Source organism: Macaca nemestrina, chromosome 17 (assembly GCF_043159975.1).
Source record: "Macaca nemestrina isolate mMacNem1 chromosome 17, mMacNem.hap1, whole genome shotgun sequence".
In the NCBI taxonomy this organism is placed as follows: Eukaryota; Metazoa; Chordata; class Mammalia; order Primates; family Cercopithecidae; genus Macaca; species Macaca nemestrina.
In genome coordinates, this window is record NC_092141.1 from 74505609 (window position 1) to 74525600 (window position 19992).

Below are 19992 nucleotides of genomic sequence, written 5' to 3' on the forward strand. Positions count from 1 at the left end.
CAGTCCGTCTGTGGTCACCTGCTCCCATAGCTCCCCGCTCTGCCTTCCATTTATTGAGACCTTCCCTTTGCATTTGCAGAGGGGAAGAAGCAGAGGTTAGGTTGCTGACATTCTGCACACCCCACCACTCCCCAGAGAAATCCTGGGGCCGATCAGTAGAATCCAGCCACCTCTCACTGGTAGAAGGCACGTGTTTTTCTCCCTGGAGGTTTTTAACCTGTTGCTTCATTGTAAGCCTCCTATTGTCAAGTAGAGAGAAACTGAGGGACTTTGGAAGCCAACAGACTTGGGAAATTCTTGGCAAATTCTTAACTCTGTCTCTTTGTGGGTGACTTGGGATATGTTCCCGGTGTCCTCAGCCTCCGAGTGCACTTGGAAGATTAAATAGGATAATCCATGTGGAGTGACCAGTGCGAGGCCCAGCATGTTCTAGAAGCTCAAAGGAATGGCTACCATAGGTCAGGGTAAGGACGCTCCCACTTTTCACAGATGACCCAACTGAAGCTCAGAGAGGGTGAGTAACAATCCCAAGGTCACAAAGCATATTGGATGCAGAGCCCAAACCAGGACCTGGGGCTCTAGGTCTCCGTCCACCTTGCCATTTGTTTCTCTCACTCAGCTAGACATTTTCATTCCCATCTGTAAAATGGGGATAGGGATAGTACCTATTCGTAGGATAGCTGGAGGGACAGTGTGGGAGGTGGTCAGGCGTGTGGACTCTGGTACCAAGTTCCTAGGTTCAAATCCCAGTTCTCCATCTATGAACTTCGTGACCTTGTGTAAGTTATTGACATCTGGGTGCCTCATCTCTCCCATCTGTAAACTGGAGCTAATATGGATCTAGCTCACAGGCTTGTTGGAGGAATAACTGGGGTTAATAGTCAGTAAAGATCCCTCAATAATCTAAAACCCTGCTGCCTGGGGTTCCCACACCCAGAGGTCTAGGCTAACCAAGCCCAGGGCAGGCTTCTGGGAGATGGTGAAGCTGGCTGCAGACTGTCCGGACACCACAGAGGCCTTGATGGGATGAGGAGAGGCGCTGCCCCAGCAGGACTGGGACTGGGAGGGAGGGTCAAGGGGACTGGAGGCCTCTATCCCATGCCACCTTCAGCCAGTATGACCCGAGAATTGCTCCCTCTCTAGCTGAGTGGAGTGTCAGGCATGCGGGCCAAGTTCTTGGGTAACCCAGTTTTAAGCAATTCTCTAAAGGAGTGTTAAGCCCCAGAGGAATGCATGTCGGCTGTGTTGGTACAGCTTCTGGGTTTGATCTCTGTTTTAAAGACATTCATTAATCAGCCTCCACTCTATTTTTAGACAACTCATGCCTAGCCATCCACCAGACTCTGGCCCCTCTCTGAGACTAGACTTTGTTTTCTGATTTAAAAAAGAAAAAAAGTGTGAGAGAGAACTGACGCAATTTTCTTAATGCTCCTTTAAGAAGGGGGTAATACAGAAATCACTTCTCAGCACATCAGCAGTTTGCCAAATTTACACCAAATTGCTGTCCTGATAATGCCGTGTTCATTCCTCTATATTTGGGATGTTTTGCCTGTTTTGTGACTGTTTCTTTAGGAGTCAGCTTCCTCTACCAGACTGAGAATAAGCAGAGAGTCTGTCTCTCTTGCTGTTGACATGATTTCTTTATTAGTGTCCCCAGCATCTAACGCAGTGTCTGGCACCAAGGATCTCCATAAATATTTGTCAGGTGGATGCCCATTGTTCCTGTCCCCGTCCCTTCTTTCTCTTCAGCAAGACATATGGCACCTTGAGGGTGGTCTCTGAGGGATAGAGATTTTGCCAGTCCAGCTAACTCTCTTTCCTCTACTTCTCATACAGAAATCCCCTTTCCACTAGGGACCCATTTCATGTGGTTCAGATAAGGTGAACCTTGTTCACAGGGTCAGACATATGACCCAGACCTGGCCACAGTTCCCAATCTCCGCGAACACAGTTGGTTCAGACATGGACCCGTGAGCTAAGAAAAGCTGATGAGAGCACCCACAGGAGAGTAAGGTACAGCACAGTTTGGGATCTAGATCTGTGCTGTCTAATACAGTAGCCAGTAGCCGTGTGTAGCCATTTAGATCTAAATTTGAATTAACGAAAACTAAAAATTAACTAAAATAAAATAAAAAATTCAGCTCCTCAACCACATTATTCATATTTCAAGTGTTTTAATAGCCATGCATGGCTAGTGGTTACTGTACCATACAGCACAGATATAGGAGAGTTCTATTATCATAGAAAGTTCCGTTGCCGTTGGACAGCACAGACACTGCCATTTCTGAACCGGTCCCAAAAGATTTCTTGATCTATCTTTCTTCCTTCCTTCCTTCCTTCCTTCCTTCCTTCCTTCCTTCCTTCCTTCCTTCCTTCCTTCCTTCCTTCCATCCTTTCCTCCTTTCTTCCTCCCTCCCTCCCTCTTCTCTCTCCTTCTCCTTCCCCTTCCTCTTCCTCCTCTTTTTCTTCTTCTTCTTCTTCTCCTTTTTATATTAAATTTGTTTGAGTTGGCTTTCTATTATATAGAACCCAAACAGTCTTGACCAAGACAGACAGGACTAATTATAGTTCATCAAGCACTCCTAGATGCTAAAGTTCATCCAGATGAGATCATTTAACACCCACAGAGTCATTGAGTTTCCAGACAAGCCCTTATCAGTGGATCACAGAATACCAGTTTATCTTCTCAACTTTGACCAGGCAAATATCTCACCCTTTCTTCCAGATATTGATGATTCCAGATAGATGATTGATAGATAGATAGATAGATAGATAGATAGATAGATAGATAGACAGACAGATAGAGCATCACTCACTCACCTGGCATAGTAATCTTACACCTTTCTTCACTTAATTACCTCCATTCTGATCTGATATTCAAGTTGTTCCTATTTGCACAATGAAAACCTCCTGCCTTTGAGAAGCAAGGATCTGAGGCTTAATTGGACCCCCTTAAATTTGAGGGCTCCCTCAAATTTAAATTAAGGAACTTGGGTCAGTAAGAAAGAGAATTCTCACAAAAATCGTAGAACAACTCCAAACTCAGTCTTTCCAAAGGTTAAATGTGATGCAGAAGATGACAGGAAGACCAGGAATCAAGACACTATTCTCTTGCATCTTCTGTAGCACCTGATTATTAATGTGACTCTATCCCCACTACTAACTGCTAGACTCTCAACTTCTATACCTTCAGCTCAAATCTTAAAGACAGAGACTCTGAGGAACCTAATTTGCCCTTACCCCTGTTAAGAAAGTTCCAGACTAGACCTCTCCATAGACTACCAGCCAGCCAATGAACTGGTTGCTCTTGGGTCAGATGCTTTCCTCTGGTCCAATCAGCTGAGGTGGAAGGGGTCACATGATATCAGAACAATAACAGGTCTGATCTCTCAGCAGAGATGGTGGATGGAGCAGTGGTTCTAAATATACAGTGTTAAAAAAGTATCAGTGGGATCAAGGTTAAATGTACCGACTGTGAGTCCAGACTGGGCTCAAATGTAATTCTTCTGTTCATTAACTGTGACATTGGGCCAGTTATTTCAACTCTTATCTCTAAAATGAGGGTAATAATGCTTATCTCACCAGATTGGTTAGCAGAGAGCCTGTTGGCAGCAAGCACGCATACTCTGTTAGCTATGTTTTTATTTATTTGTTGAATTTATTATTTTTTGAATTATATTATTAGCCTCTTCTGGATACCAAGGAAGTTATCCACAGAGGGAAAAAATTATACCAAGAAGCAAGAGAGCCTGTTTTGTGACCCCCTCTCAGTCACTTGGTAATTATTGTTCCTCAGTCTTCACATCTGAGGGTATAACAATTTTTCCTGACTGAAGACAGAAGGGGTATACCAGATGGTTTCACCGAGATCCATCAAATTCTAGTCAACGATTCTTGTACTTTAATTAAGCCCATTCCTTCCTGTTTGATCTCCTAAGGGCAGAGAATAACCATGTAAGCTCTGGCCATTTAAAAAAATCATCATTCCGGCCGGACGCGGTGGCTCAAGCCTGTAATCCCAGCACTTTGGGAGGCCGAGGCGGGCGGATCACAAGGTCAGGAGATCGAGACCACAGTGAAACCCCGTCTCTACTAAAAATACAAAAAATTAGCCGGGCGCGGTGGCGGGCCCCTGTAGTCCCAGCTACTCAGGAGGCTGAGGCAGGAGAATGGCGGGAACCCAGGAGGCGGAGCTTGCAGTGAGCCGAGATCGCGCCACTGCACTCCAGCCTGGGCAACAGCGTGAGACTCCGTCTCAAAAAAAAAAAAAAAATCATCATTCCTGCTCTAATCGTATCAAACCATTCATTCACTGATCACCCTGGGAAGGTCAACAGCAATCTCTGAAGAGTCTGGTACCATGCCCTGCTCACAAGTCACTGCTATAAGACTGACATTTATCGAAATGTCTGCCCATCTCTGCAGAGATGCTCCTAATGTGACTTGTTTCTGCTTCACGACAATGACCTTGGTTACAGCCAGTTGGTCCAGGAATAGGCACCTGACCCAGTCTGGGCCAATCTGGCTCCCTCTCTTGGGAATGGTGACCAAAAGAGTCTGTCTCAGCAGAAACTGGAAATGTAACATAAACAGTCATAAGCCAGGGGCCTGCCGGGAGTGCTGTGGGGGCTAAAGAACAGAAAAGCCTAGTCTACAAAGAAAGAAGAGAATGAAATTGATGTCCAAGAAAACTGGATTCAAGACACCAGAGAGAAAACGAGCCAACCCCTTCACACTTCCAGGCCCTTTCTGAGGCATGACAATGTGGCAGAATGTGTTTTCCAGAATGGTTACAATATTTTTCATCCCACACTCTGTTCCAGAACCTTGTCACTGCATCAAAAGATGGTGTCTATATCCCTTCCCCCTGAAACGGTGAGCCTCTGTGACTGCCCACAGTTCTAGGATGTGGCAGAAGTGATGCTGTGTGATTGCTGAGTCTAGATCATAAAAGGCAACACAGCTTGCACACAGCTCTATCTCTTTGGACACTCATTCTTGGAACACAACCACCATGCTCTGAGGAAGCACAGGTCACATGGAGCGTCCCATGGGGAGACAAATGGAGGCCCCCAGCCGTCAGCGCTGGCTGAGCAACCAGCTGACAGCCAGCACCAACCTGCCACCAGGTGAGTGCGCCATCTTGAAAGCAGATCCTTCAGTCCCCGTGAAACCGGCCCAGGTGACACCACGTGAAGCAGAGGTGAGACTTCCCCAGTGAGCTCCATGTAAATTGCAGACTCAGGAGCAATATATGATTGTCATTTAAAACTGCTAAATTTGAGGTTGGTTTGTTAAGCAGCAATAGATCACTAGAACAATGGTGTCTCTGTCTCAGTTTACAAAAGACAGTCCTATATCCTTAGAGCAAAGCCCTCATTCTGGCTTAAGCTAGTTCACATGGATTTATTTGACCTGCAACTAAAGAATGAAAGCTATTGAAGGCTTCTTTTCCCACTTTAAACATAAGTGAGAGGAGGGAAAGGAAATTAAGGCTCTCTTTCTACTCTGTACCCCACCACATGCATTCAGGTAAAAGTCCTTAGTCCTTTCCACATGTATGTGTATATTTGCATAGCTGGAACCTTAAGCTTTTTTACTCCCTTAAGGATTAGTTATGAGGTTTTGCTCACTTCACCCCAAAGACGACTGTCAGTCACAGAGTGGTAACAAAACCAAAAGACTGTTTCCGTTAAGAACAATGATCCTGACCAGGCACGGTGGCTCACACCTGTAATCCCAGCACTTTGGGAGACTGAGGCGGGTGGCTCACCTGAGGTCAGGAGTTCGAGACCAGTCTGGCCAACATGATGAAACCCATCTCTACTAAAAATACACAAAAATACACAAAATTATAGGCGCCTTTAATCCCAGTTACTTGGGAGGCTGAGGTGGGAGAATCGCTTGAACCTGGAAGGCAAAGGTTTCAGTGAGCCAAGATCGTGCCATTGCACTCCAGCCTGAGTGACAAGAGTGAGACTCCATCTCAGAAAAAAAAAAAAAAAAAAAAAAAAAAGCTGGGCATGGTGGCTCACGCCTATAATCCTAGCACTATGGGAGGCTGAGGCAGGTGGATTACCTGAGGCCCAGAGTTTAAGACCAGCGTGGCCAATATGGTGAAACCCTGTCTCTACTAAAAATACAAAAATTAGTGAGGTGTAGTCATGCGCCTGTAATCCCAGCTATTCTGGAGGCTGAGGCAAGAGAATCACTTGAGCTCGCAAGACAGAGGTTGCGGTGAGCCGAGATCACACCACTGCACTCTAGCCTGGGCTACAGAGCAAGACTTCATCTCAAAAAAAAAAGAACAGTGATCCTTCCTGGCACAGGCTGCTCTGCCCAGCCACCATCACATAACATGTATCACATAACACAGATCACATAACATGCATCACATAACAGACATTACATAACTTTGTCATATAACACATCACATAACACTTAACATAGCACTGCATCATAGAACATACATCAGGTAACACTGCATCATATACAGCACATAATACCACATAGCATAACATACACACCACATAACACTGCATCATGTAACATGCATGATAAAACACATCACATACCTTACATCATCATATAACACACATCACATAACACTGCGTCATATATCATATAACACTGCAACATATAACATATCACATAGCATGCATCACATCATATATCATATATTGCAACATATACATCACATAATATCACATCACATACCATACATCATCACATTACATACATTACATAACACAGCATCATATACATCACATAACGCTGCAACATATAACATACCACATACTATACATCACATAACATATATCAGATAACACAGTCTCCCATAACATTTATCACATAATTGCAATATATGTATTACATAACGTATAACACATAACATATGTCACATCACATATACCACATAACACCATATCACCAAATGTACATGCTTCAGTAACTCATTATCTTGTGCAGAAGAAAAAACAAAGACACAGAGTCTGGGTGTCCTGGATGCTGCCCCCTTAAAGTCAGAGTCTGAGCCACCGCCAGGGACACGCAGGACTCCTGGGTACCTTTAGGTTGAGCCGAGCCTTCAGCCACAGAGACTAAGGATCCACCATCAGGAAAGAGGTGAGAAGAAACTGGAAACAGTTGTGGCCCATCAAGAAGTTTCGGCCAATCAGGATGTACCCACCATACATGGTTACCACAAATCCCATCACAACAAAACCTCTATGTCATATAAACATTTCCAAGCCCTGACAAAAACCAGTGTACTGAGTTCCAGGGAAATCAATACATTTCAACAGAGTCTTCATATATATGGCAATGAGATTTGACCCAGTGTCATCTCCAGGGTTGAAGAAATGTTGGAAATGAGTTCCAGGGAAATCAATACATTGCAACAGCCTTGGCATATATGGCAACGAGACTTGATCCAGTATCATCTCCAAGGCTGAAGAAATGGCAGAGCAAAAAGCCATTGCTATGCCACTCTCCTGACCTGGCTGTGGAGTAAGGACTAAAATTAAGGCCAATAGTATAGCTGCCTTGATATCTGGTGAGACTGGGAGGATGATGCGTGGCCAAACCACAGGTTCCTCTCCCCACTCCTATGGGAAAGATCCCCTAGCCAAGCAATCCTCTTTGGCAAAGGCACCAGGTGCAGTTCTTGCTTATCCTTGAGTAGTAGGTTTCAGTTCTCTGCCAATCATGGACTTATTCCAACAAGTCAATCACATCCCCTCATGGAAATCAGGGGGCACCTCGCCCTCTTGATACCACAAAGCCTGCCTCCCACAGCCCTGTTTGTTCCTTCTGTGCCTGCCTCAGCATAACCTCTGCACTCAGCTGCTATTGGGCTCATCTGCCCAGTGTCAGGTGCCATGTATTTGGCCATCGCAGTAACCCTAGTGTGGGAGTCCCCTTCTCACCCATTGGGTGAATAGGAGGCAATTAAACCACTGGTCTTTCACAAGGTTCTGGTGCTTCCCATCCAGGAGCCTTGGTGGTGTTGAGCATCAGGATTCACTGGCTCTGCAGTCCATTTATTCAACAACAGTTATTGCATGGGTTTTGGGGCCAGGCACTGGCCTCCAGGGTTGTATGCCCAGTTGCTGAGACCTTGTCCCTGACCCATTGTGGACATTAGTCAGCAACATTTACTGACGACACACACGCACCCAATTCCCAATCACTGGGAAGCAATTGGCCCGACAAACCAAATCCCACTGTGGGATGTGTATGACATGGAGCTGCAGTAAGGTTCTTGGTGCCGTATTTAAGCTTCTACATATTCTAATCCTGGCTCTTTCTTCCCCTCTAGAAGGCTGGAAACTTTTAAAAGAAGGAGAGGGTGTTACTCTGACCGTATTAGCCATGAGCAGCCACAGTGAAAGAATTAATGAATTAGTTGCCTTTGCTTGTCTTGGCCCTGGACTTCAGATGTCCTTTAGGAGCAATGGAGGGATCCAAAAGCCAACACTGGAAGATGTGGATGGTGCTTCCAGCTCAAGGATGAGGCCTCCAGCAAGTCCCTGAACATCTTTAAGCCCTCACCTGTCAGACAGGGTTGATGATAAATTTTTTTTTTTTTTTTTTTTTTTTTTAGATGGAGTCTCACTCTGCCTCCTAGGCTGGAGTACAGTGGTGTGACCCAGGTTCACTGCAACCTCCGCCTCCCAGGTTTAAGCAATTCTCCTGCTTCAGCGCCACACCCCCACCCCACCCCCGCCACCAAGTAGCTGGGATTACAGGCATATGCTACCACGCCTGGCTAATTTTTGTATTTTTTTAAGTAGAAACAAGTTTTCGCCGTGTTGGGCAGGCTGGCCTTGAACTCCTGACCTCAAGCGATCCACCCACCTTGGCCTCCCAAAGTGCTGGGATTACAGGCATGAGCCACCATGCCCGGCCAATGATTACATTTTCCTACCTAACTCCCTTGGCTGCTGGGATAGCAGATGAGAATGGGTGAGGGGCTCTTTGGAGAGTGAAGGTGGTGCTGTCCAACAGCTATGTCAGACTACTATGGTCTGAGTGTTTGTGTCCCACTACCCTGAAATGGGTATGTTGAAATCCCAAGCCGCGATGTGATGGTATTCACCTTTGGGAAGTGATTAATCATGAGGGTTCTGCTTCATGGGGTTAGTGCCCTTATGAAAGAGGCCCAAGAGGGCCGGGTGTGGTGGCTCATGCCTATAATCCCGGCACTTTGGGAGGCAAGTGGGGGGCGGGTTTCACCTGAGGTCGGGAGTTCAAGACCAGCTTGACCAACATGGAGAAACCACATCTCTACTAAAAGTACAAAATTAGCCGAGCGTGGTGGCACATGCCTGTAATCCCAGCTACTCGGGAGGCTGAGGCAGGAGAATCGCTTGAACCCAGGAGGCGCAGGTTGCGGTAAGCCGAGACTGTGCCACTGCACTCCAGCCTGGGCAACAAGAGTGAAACTCCGTCTCAAAAAGAAAGAAAAAGAAAAAGAAAGAGGCCCAAGAGAGTTCATTCACCCCTTTCATCACATGAGGACACAGCAAAATGATGGCTATGAATCAGGAAGCGGGTCCTCACCAGACACCAAATCTGCCGATGTCTTGACATTGGGCTTCTCAGCCTCCAGCACTGTGAGAAATAAATGTCTGACGTTTATACGTCACCCAGTTTGTGATATTTTGTTATAGTGACCCGAACGGTCTAAGACAGTCACCCAGTAGAAGGCAGCCCCTGTGTGTGGGCAGGTTCCACACAAAGGCAAGCCCAGCCCCAAGGTCGCCACCAACAAACCCAAGAGCCATTTTTCCATGGGGCCTGAAAACTACACCATTAGATGCTGCTTAGTTTAGGACTTTATGTTGGGTTGAATTATGGCTCCCAAAAAGGATGTCTGAGTCCTAATCCCTGGCCCGTGTGAATGTGACCTTATTTGGAGGGTCTTTGTAGCTGCTATTAAGGATCTGAAGATGAGATCATCCTGGATCCACCAGGTAACTCTAAATCCAATGATGAGTGTTTTTTTGTGTTTTGTTTTGTTTTTGTTTTTGTTTTTGTTTTTTTGAGACAGAGTCTTGCTCTGTTGCCCAAGCTGGAGTGCAGTGGTACAATCTCAGCTCACTGCTGAGGTTCAAGTGATTCTCCTGCCTCAGCCTCCCAAGTAACTGGGATTACAAGTGTGTGACATCACACCCAGCTATTTTTTGTATTTTTAGTAGAGACGGGGTTTCACCATGTTAGCCAGGCTGGTCTTGAACTCCCAACCTCATGATCTGCCCACCTCAGCCTCCCAAAGTGCCAGGATTACAGGCGTGAGCCACCATGCCCAGCCTATATATGCATTTTATAAGTTCAAATTGGCATTTACTTGTTATGGAAGGTATTCATTGAGAATAGTTAGTGATATGGTTCGGCTGTGTCCCCATCCAAATCTCACCTTGAATTGTAACAATCCCCACATGTCAAGGACTGGACCAGGTGGAGATAATTGAATCACGGGAGCAGGTTTTCTGTGCATTTCTCATGATAGTGAATAAGACTTATTAGATCTGATGGTTTTCTAAAGGGAAGTTCCCCTGCACATGCTCTCTTGCCTGCTGCCATGTAAGACATGCCTTTGCTTCTCCTTCTGCCATGATTATGAGGTCTCCTCAGCCATGTGGAACTGTGAGTCCATTAAACCTCTTTCCTTTATAAATTACCCAGTCTCCAATATGTCTTTTTTTAGCAGCATGAGAATAGACTAATACAGTTAGGCTATTAAATAAATGCACATATCTGGAATATGGATTATAGATACAGTGAACATATTGCCCAAACCTGCATGAAATTAATTAAATGGGATGACAGGAACTGTCTGCAGATGACCAGGATCAAATGACCCTACTTATTAATGACGTTTGTCTTCCATCAGACCCCAGGGCCCGTTAAACTCAAGTCAAACATTTTTCCAGTTTCCCAGGCACCTCTGTGGAATCCAGTTTGAAAAACAGCGTCTTAAGCTACTCTTGGCCTGCCGATGTTATCACATCACAGGATACCCCCAGCAGATGTGAAGATTAGAACCCTGGGCCAGGAATGTCTGAGGAGGGAGGCTGGGGGTAGGTGAGATGGCAGAGGAAGGAATGGGAAGCAAAGGAAAAGAGGAAGAATCTGAAAGGTCTGCCAGGGATGGGTTTTGGAGTTCAGGGTAAGAAAGAAGAAAGACTTCACCCAGGAGAGATATGGAGAGGACACCACCTCCCAAATCTGTGCTGTTCATGAGGGTACCTGACAGTAACCTTGTTGATCCCCCAGGGCAAGCAAACATCTGAGGCTGAGTGAACCTGGAGGGAGAGCAAGCTGGTGAGGTTCTGCACATCAGGTGTGTTTTAGGAATTATTTGCCAGGCTTTGAGAGAATGTTCTCCAGGCTTATCAACTGTGTTCAGCTTCCATGGTGTATTAAACAAACGGGGTGGTTTAAAACAACAAAAAGAGTTCTTTCACAGTTCTGGAGGCTAAAAGTCTGAAGTCAAGGTGTTGGCAGGACCACGCTTCCTCTGAAGGCTCCAGGGAAGAGTCCTCCTTGTCTCTTCCAGATTCTGGGAGCTCCAGGCTGTCCTTGGCATTCCTCGGCGTGTAGCTCATCACCCCAGTCTCTGCCTCTGCCTTCACACGGCCTTCGTCCATCTGTGTGTCTCTGCGTGCACTCCTATTCTTATAATATAGTGACTATAGTCATTAGATTTAAGGGCCCACCCTAATCCAGTATGACCTTATCCTAAGTAATTACATCTGCCAAGACCCTATTTCCAAATTTCCATTCAGAGGTTCTAGATGGACATGAATTTTGGTGGGGGACAGACACTATTAAACTCACTATGCATTGCATTCATTGGTATTGTAGATCAATACCTTACTGGTTTATCCAGTACTGACTCCAGCTAAGGAGAAGGCAAGCTTTCTGTAAGCAGTCTGCTGCTTCTAGTTCCCCCAGAATATTCTCCCTTCAATCCATCTTCTGAACTCTCCGTTTTCCTTCTTTACAGGTCCCCCTTGTCCTACATTCCCTATGTTGCCAAATAGAGCAACCACATGTTCAGGAACTACTCATGCTAAAAACTTGCAGGTCAGTCTCAACAGCTCACACCCGCTCACTTCCACCACCACCGATCCTAGAACTCACACAAATCCCTGCGTGCTTATTCCCATTTCTGTCAGTCCCCTCCTCTCTCATTTCTACTTTATGTCTTTATCGCCGTTCACCTGGACTGCCATGAAAACACCGTGTCCCCGTCCACTCAACACTTCACTGATCTCAAATGCAAGACTAGCCATGCACTCCACAAGCCCCTTTAGGAATCACTTGAAAGTAATAAACCCTCTGCTTCAGAACAATTTACATAAGCACCTACTGCACACCACACTGAGTAGCAGCGAGTACCTGCATAATCATGACTCCTTCCATCATAGTAATTGTACCCATTATTATATCATCTTATTTAATCCTTCCAGCAACCCTACAAGACTGGCATTATCATGCCCACTTGATGGGTTAAAGAAACAATGACAACAAAACAGGTTTGGGCAGTGAAAGTAAACCATCCAAGGTCATACCACTAGTAAGTACCTTCAGAGCCAAGATTTGTACCCAGATCTACCTGTGTCTACATTTTTGGCTCTTAAACCAATATTAATGCCCCACCCCTCTTGTCATCAAAGCAGACGAGATGTCCCCTCCTTGGTTACCCATAGCAAGGACTTCTTTCAAGCACTGTTAACGTTTCAATCCTAGTTCCTTGTTCACAGATCTGTCTTTGGTGTTTTTGAGTTCCCAGCACTTGGGCAATGCCTGGCACAGACTAGGTGCTTAACAAATGTTTTAGTCATGGAGTTTTTCTTGTGCCCCACTGAGCTGGGCCCCCATCTCTCAACTCAGTCTGAAATTAATTGTACTTTCTTTTTAAGTCAGCAGGAGACCCCTCGAGATAAGCTACACTAGCCTGGGGTGGCAGCCAGGCACAACACCTGGTCACTGGCCAGGGAGGGAGGCTCTCTAGCCCAACAGGTGGCCCCCAGCCCAGATCCTCAAGGAGCCCCACCCTCTAGGAGACCATGGCTGGGAGGCCCATCTGGCCCAGGCTGCGCCTGAGTGCTGAAGATCTTTGTGTCTCCAAGCTGAGAACTGGGTCCCTGCTCCTTGCCAACCATTCACGGGGGAGAAATGATTAAAACGCTGGAGAGACTGACTCATGGGGAAATATGAAAAAAGCACAACAGTCCCCAAATATGTTTAGCTTGGCCCCATCACAAAGGGGGGATGTGATAAGGGCTCCAAGCTAAAGGGAGGCAAAGTAAAGGCGGGAGAATCATGCAGAGCCAGCTGGCTGGGAGGGACTCAAGGGAAAATGAAAATGAGGCAGAGGGGAATGAAATGGGGCATCGAGTTGGAGGAAAAAGAGTTTCTGGAGCTCAAGGGCATCTTTCCGTAAGGAGATCAGAGTTGGGAACCACTGCCAGAGATTTGAAACAACCCCCTCCACACTGGCCAGGCATTGCCTCCTACTCTGTGCCAGGCATTGCCCAAGTGCTGGGAACTCAAAGACACCGAAGACAAATATGTGAACAAGGAATTAGGATTGAAATCTTCGGCCAGGCGTGATGGCTCATGCCTGTAATCCCAGCACTTTGGGAGGCTGAGGCGGGCAGATCACCTGAGGTCAGGAGTTCGAGACCAGCCTGGCCAACATGGTGAAATCCCATCTCTACTAAAAAATATAAAAAATTACCCAGGGGTGGTGGCGGGCCCCTGTAATCCCAGCTACTCCGGAGGCTGAGGCAGGCGAACTGCTTGAACCTGGGAGGCAGAGGTTGCGGTGAGCTGAGATTGCACCACTGCATTCCAGTCTGGGCGACAAGAGCAAAATTCTGCCTCAAAAAAAAAAAAAAAAAAAAAATTCTGGAGCTCAAAGGCATCTTTCCATAGGGAGGTCAGAGTCAGGGACCACTGCCAGAGATTTTAAACAACCCCCTCCACACTGGTCGCTCCCGGCTTTGGCAGCAGGAGACTAAAGTCTCATTCATTCTTTCAGCAAACACTTCCATGCCCACCCCAGGCCAAGCACAGTGCCAGGCTTGAGGTTGCTGAGTGGTGAAAACAGTGCCTCTACTCTCAGACAGCTTATATTCTACCCGGAAGAAGCAGTCCCTGAGGCCTCTGCCTTAGCCATGCCATCTGCCTAGAACGTTCTTCTACCGGGTATTCGTATGGCCACATCCCTCGTCTTGGTCAAGTTTTATTCAGGAAGCCCCTACTCCATGGGGCAGACCCTATTTATTATGGAAACTGTCTTAGTCTGTTCAGGCTGCTAGAACAAAATGCCTTAGACTGGGTCGTTTATAAACCTCAGAAATGTATTGCTCACAGTTCTGAGGGCCGGAAAGACCAAGGCCAAGGGGCCAGCAGGTGCCGTGTCTGGTGAGGAGCTTGCTTTCTGCTTCAAAGAGGGCACCTTGCGGCTGTGCCTCACACGGCAGAAGGGGCTGGGGAGCTCCTTCCAGCCTGTCTTATAAGGGCCCTGAATTAGTCTGTTTTGCATTGCTGTAAAGAAATACCTGAGACTGAATAATTTATAAAGAAAAGTTTAATTGGCTTACGGTTCTGCAGGTTGTACAGAAAGCATGACCCCAGCATCTGCCTCTGGTGAGGCCTCAGGGAAGGCGAGGCAGAGCCAGTTCATTCCATGGTGAGAGAGGGAGAAAGAGTGGGTGGGGGAGGGGGGAGAGGGAAACGGAGATGGGAAGGAGTAGAGGGGAGGAGGAGAAATAGAGAGGGGGAGAGAGAGGAAGAGACTGAGGGAGGGAAAGGGAGGAGGGGGAGGGAGAGGGAGTGGGCAGAGAGAGAGGGGGAGGGAGAGGGAGAGGGAGAGAGAGGGAGAGGGAGAGAGGGAGAGAGACAGGGAGGGAGGGAGAGGGACAGAGAGAGGGAGAGAGGGAGAGAGAGAGAGAGGGAGGGAGAGAGGGAGAGAGAGAGAGGGAAGGAGAGGGAGAGGGAAAGAGGGAGGGAGAGAGGAAGAGGAGGGGGGAAGGAGGGGGAGAGAGAGAGGGAGAAGGAGAGAGAGGGAGAGGGGGGTGAGGAAGAGGGAGAGGGAGAGAGACAAGGAGAGAGAAAGAGAGGAAGAGAGAGAGGGAGGGAGGGGGAGAAAGAGAGGGAGAGGGGGAGAGAGAAAGGGAGAGGGAGGAAGAGAGGGAGAGAGTGAGGGAGGGAGGGAAGGAGAGAGAGAGAGGGAGGGAGGGGGAGAAAGAGAAGGAGAAGGGGAGAGAGAGGGAGAGGGGGAGAGAGAGAGGGAGAGGGAGGAAGAGAGGGAGAGAGTGAGGGAGGGAGGGATGAAGAGGGAGAGAGAGAGGGAGAGGAAGAGAGAGGAAGGAGGTGCCACACTCTTTTAAACAACCAGATCTCGTGTGAACTCAGAGGGGGAACTCATTCATTACCACAAGGGCAGCACCAGGCCATTCAGGAGGGATCCACCCCCATGACCCGAACACCTCCCATTAGGCCCACCTCCAACATTGGAGGTCCCATTTCAACATGAGATTTGGAGGGAAAAAACATCCAAACCATATACAGTTATCCTGTCTCAGAGCTCGTCCCCTCCTCACTGTCTCTGTTACCTGCAGCCAGGCCATCTGCAGAGCTGGCAAGCAATGGGACAGACATGGAACTGATACTGGCATTGTCTCTCTGGTTTTGGGTCTGAACTAGCGCTCCCGTGTGAGAGTCAAAACACCTCTTCACATCTCTTGCCTCCGTCCTCACCTCCTTTGGGCCTCTTTTCTTCCAGCTGTCTGCGAGCCAGGCTGAGTTCCCCACAAGTGTAAAGCAATAATAAGTAATCATCAGGCTAATGAGGCTGAGGGTGATTGTGCAGGAACTCCCTGCCACATGACAAACAGCCGGCTGCTGATTTATCGTGGGACAGACGTAAATACTCGCCTCTCCCCTGAGCAGGATCACATGTTCTTAGTCATATAGTAGCTGCTGAAAACACCCCATTGGGGTTGTTCACCCTCTACTGAGATGAGATGGAGGCAGAGGGGCCCAAGCTTTGCCAGGAATGAACGGTGGTTAAAAGGGGAAGGTTCTTTCTCTTTCTTCAACCTGGCCACCGATTAAACAAACTCAAATAACCAGTGGGTCTAGCATAGGAGTGAAGCGTCAGTTCTAGGCCCGAAAGCTCAGGATGCTTAAACTCCAGTTGCCACCCAGTAGGGTGTGACCTCCGTTAAGTTGCTTAACAACGATGAGCCTCAGTTTTCTCCTCTGAAAATAGGTTAATAATAGTATCTTCCTTCATTGGGTTGTTGTGAAGATCGAGAATGAATGTCAACTGTCTAGCACAGAGTAAAACCTTAATTAATGGATGGCTGGGCATGGTGGCCCATGCCTGTAATCCCAGCACTCTGGGAGGCTGAGGTGGGTGGATCACCTGAGGTCAGGAGTTCAAGACCAGCCTGGCCAACATGATGAAACCCTGTCTCTACTAAAAATACAAAAATTAGCTGGGCATGGTGGTGCACACCTGTAATCCCAGCTACTCAGGAGGCTGAGGCAGGAGAATTGCTCCAACCCAGGAGGCAGAGGTTGCAATGAGCCAAGATTATGCCACTGCACTCCAGCCTGGGTGACAGAGTGAGACTCTGTCATTCATAAATAAATAAATAAATAAATAAATAAATAAATGGAGCACAGTCAGTGTCAACATGCTCCATTGTTAGTCAACATGATTCTTGCTCTTATCCTGGAAGACCCCTTGCTTTCCCATGGTGCCTGGTTGTACTCACTCCATCCCATCTTTGTCCTCACCCAGAGCCCCTCTCCTCTTCCCTCTTCCTGTCCAAATTCTAACCATCCCTCCCAATGCCTGCCCCATTTTTTCCAGCCATTCCTGATTTCTCCTCACCTTGATCTTGTACTGGAAGTAGTAAGTGACTTTTAAACATTTTTTTTAAGCCACAGATCCCTTTGTTACAAGGAAATCATACCCAGAAATAAACACAAATAAGACCAAAAAGGCAGAGCTGTGAAGGAAAGGAGAAGTGAGAACTGAGTCTCTACCATCCACGGACTTACCTTAGGGTTAGGAAGATGAGCCCTTCCCCCATGGACGTAGAGGGAATCAGATCATCGGATCCCGGTGTCACCATGTTCTGCCTTGGACTTTGAGTCAGGCAGCTGCCATCTTCAGTCCATAGTGCACAGTCCTGCCCCTTCACCCTACTTTATTCCCTTGTCCATCTTTCTCTCTCCTCCAATAAGCTTCTCGGGCAAGAACCATGCCTCCTTCATGTCTTCCTACTTACATCCCAAAACTCAGACAGGGCTCTGTACCCTGGCAGGCACCCAATATACATCTGTTAACATGAAATGAGATACATCCAGACAGTTTATAAATACACCTAAGCAAAGCCTCTCCTCATTATAGATGGGGTAAACTGAGGCAGGGCAACCCAGGTATTTATCAACAGAGTCAGTCCTGGAATAGAAGCCCCCAGATGCCTAGCTCCAGCCTCACCCACTAGCCTCAGAGGCTCCCAAATGTAAGTGACTTGCTGTTCATATTCCCTGGCATCCAGCAACCCAAGAATTTTGCTTTTGCTATCAGGAGGATGGAAGGATAGAAGCTTAGGGTAAGTAAGACAAAAGCTCTCTGAGAAAGAACTGCTGCTGTCTGAGCAAGAGAGACAGGGAAGAGAACCCAAGAAGTTTAAGATAAGAATGAAACACGTATCTTGTTAAATACTAAGTTCTACTGTCTGGGCCAGGGGTTTTGAAGTCACAAGGACTTCCCAGAGCAGATGGAAGTAGGAGGGAAGCCAGGAGTGTGTATAAGGGAAAAGACCCCAGTGGGGAGGGTTCCAGACAGCCTCCTCCCGTACCCTAGCTTTCTTCTGAGCAGCTCTGCCTTTATCAGTCTTACTTGTGTTTATTTCTGGGTACGATTTCCTTGTAACAAAGGGATCTGTGGCTTAAAAAAATGTTTAAAAGCCACTTACTATTTCCAGTACAAGATCAAGGCTAGGAGAAATCAAGAATGGCTGGAAAAGATGGGGCAGGCATTGGGAGGGATGGCTAGAATTTGGAGAGGAAAAGGAGAGGGGCTCTGGGTGAGGACAAAGATGGGATGGAGTGAGCATGACCAGGTGCCCACAGGACAGCAAGGGGTCTTCCAGGATAAGAGCAAGAATCATGTTGACTAACAATGGAGAATGGAGAGGGTTGGGTATGAGAGGGGGTGGGATGAGGGAAAGTATAAGGGTGGACCTTCACTCTGTTCTCCTGCTTCAAATGCCTTCTTAGACAATGGCTCCCGATGGGCCTTGTAGATCCAACCAACAAAGCCTTGTTCCCTTCTCCATCAGACATCCCTAGTTGCCTCTGAACCACTACCAGTCAATCAAATATAGGAGGATGCCTTTCTCATGACCCTTTGTCATGAGGTTGCCAGAGTCACCCCCGCCAACTACCTCATGTAATCACCTGTCAGCTGTGTGAACCTTGATCAGGTGACTTAACCTCTCTGAACCTCAGGTCCTCATGTGCCAAATGGGATGACAGTGTTGTGAGAATTATACGTGAGATAATTTATAATCACACATACCGAGGTGCCTGGCCCTTGAGGAATTCTCAATAAATACAAGGTAGTTGGCTCTAGAAGACTTTGGGAAACCAAGCTCAGGTTGTGGTTGATTATGGGTTACCATGGAAACCAGATCTAAAGGCTGGAGAACAGACAGGCCTAGTGTGTCCAGAGCACCTAGGCCTGATTCACTTTAGGATCTATTTTCTTGAGTCCTTAAATGCACCTTGGAGTTCACACAGGCATGAAGGAATGGCTCAATGCATTGTCCTCAGCTCCTGAGCAAGGCAGTAAGCCCAGTTCCACACAGGGGCAATTCCTGAATACACATTCACTGCGTGAAGAAAGTGCTGAGGACCTAGCTCTGTGACCGTGTAGACAGGAGTGATTGATGAGTTTAACTTCACGCATCTCATTGCAGCCTAAAAGGATGTGACAAGTCCCGGCGTAGTGGCTCATGCCTATAATCCCAGCACTTTGGGACGTCAAAGCGGGTGGATCACCTGAGGTCAGGAGTTCGAGACTAGCCTGGCCAACATGGTGAAACCCTGTCTCTACTAATAATACAAAAAAATTAGCTAGGGGTGGTGGTGCACACCTGTAATCTCAGCTACTCAGGAGGCTGAGGCAGGAGAATCGCTTGAACCCAGGAGGCAGAGGTTGCAGTGAGCCAAGATCACACCATTGCACTCCAGCCTGGGTGACAAGAGTGAAACGCCATCTCAAAAAAAAAAAAAAGAAGATATGACAAAAAGTTAGGTGAACTTGCTGGTCTCATTCTGAGTTGGTCCCTCTCAGGGGTTCTTTGTTTAGTTTGATTTGTGCTGGGGTTAATGGAAGATATGCATCAGTAACAGGTGCTTTTCATTCGATACTTTGATACTCATCACCAGCCAGCAGATTCCAAGGTTGAACCACTGCTGGTATGTCTGTTCTTAAGTGTTGAACTGATGGCTGCTCTCTCCCTGGTAATAGGGTATCTGCCACATCAGTAGGTATCAGTGGGAGGCACTCAAATAGAACCCACATAACTACCACTTCTAGCTCTATGAACTTGGCACTGGTCACTTAATCCTCTGAGCCTCCGTTTCCCGCTCTGAAAAATAGGTATGGCGCTGACGCAAGCTGCCCTGCCTGCCACTGGTTTGCTGGAATGAAATCAAAGGTATAGAAATGGACTTTGGGAGGTGGAGGCAGGTGGATCACTTTAGGTCAGGAATTCAAGACCAGGCTGGCCAACATGGTGAAACCCCATCTCTACTAAAAATACAAAAATTAGCTGGGCACGGTAGTGTCCACCTGTAGTCCCAGCTACTCAGGAGGCTGTAGCAGGAGGATCACTTGAACCCAGAAGGAAGAGCCCGTTCTCCAAGCCCTTCCATTTCTATACT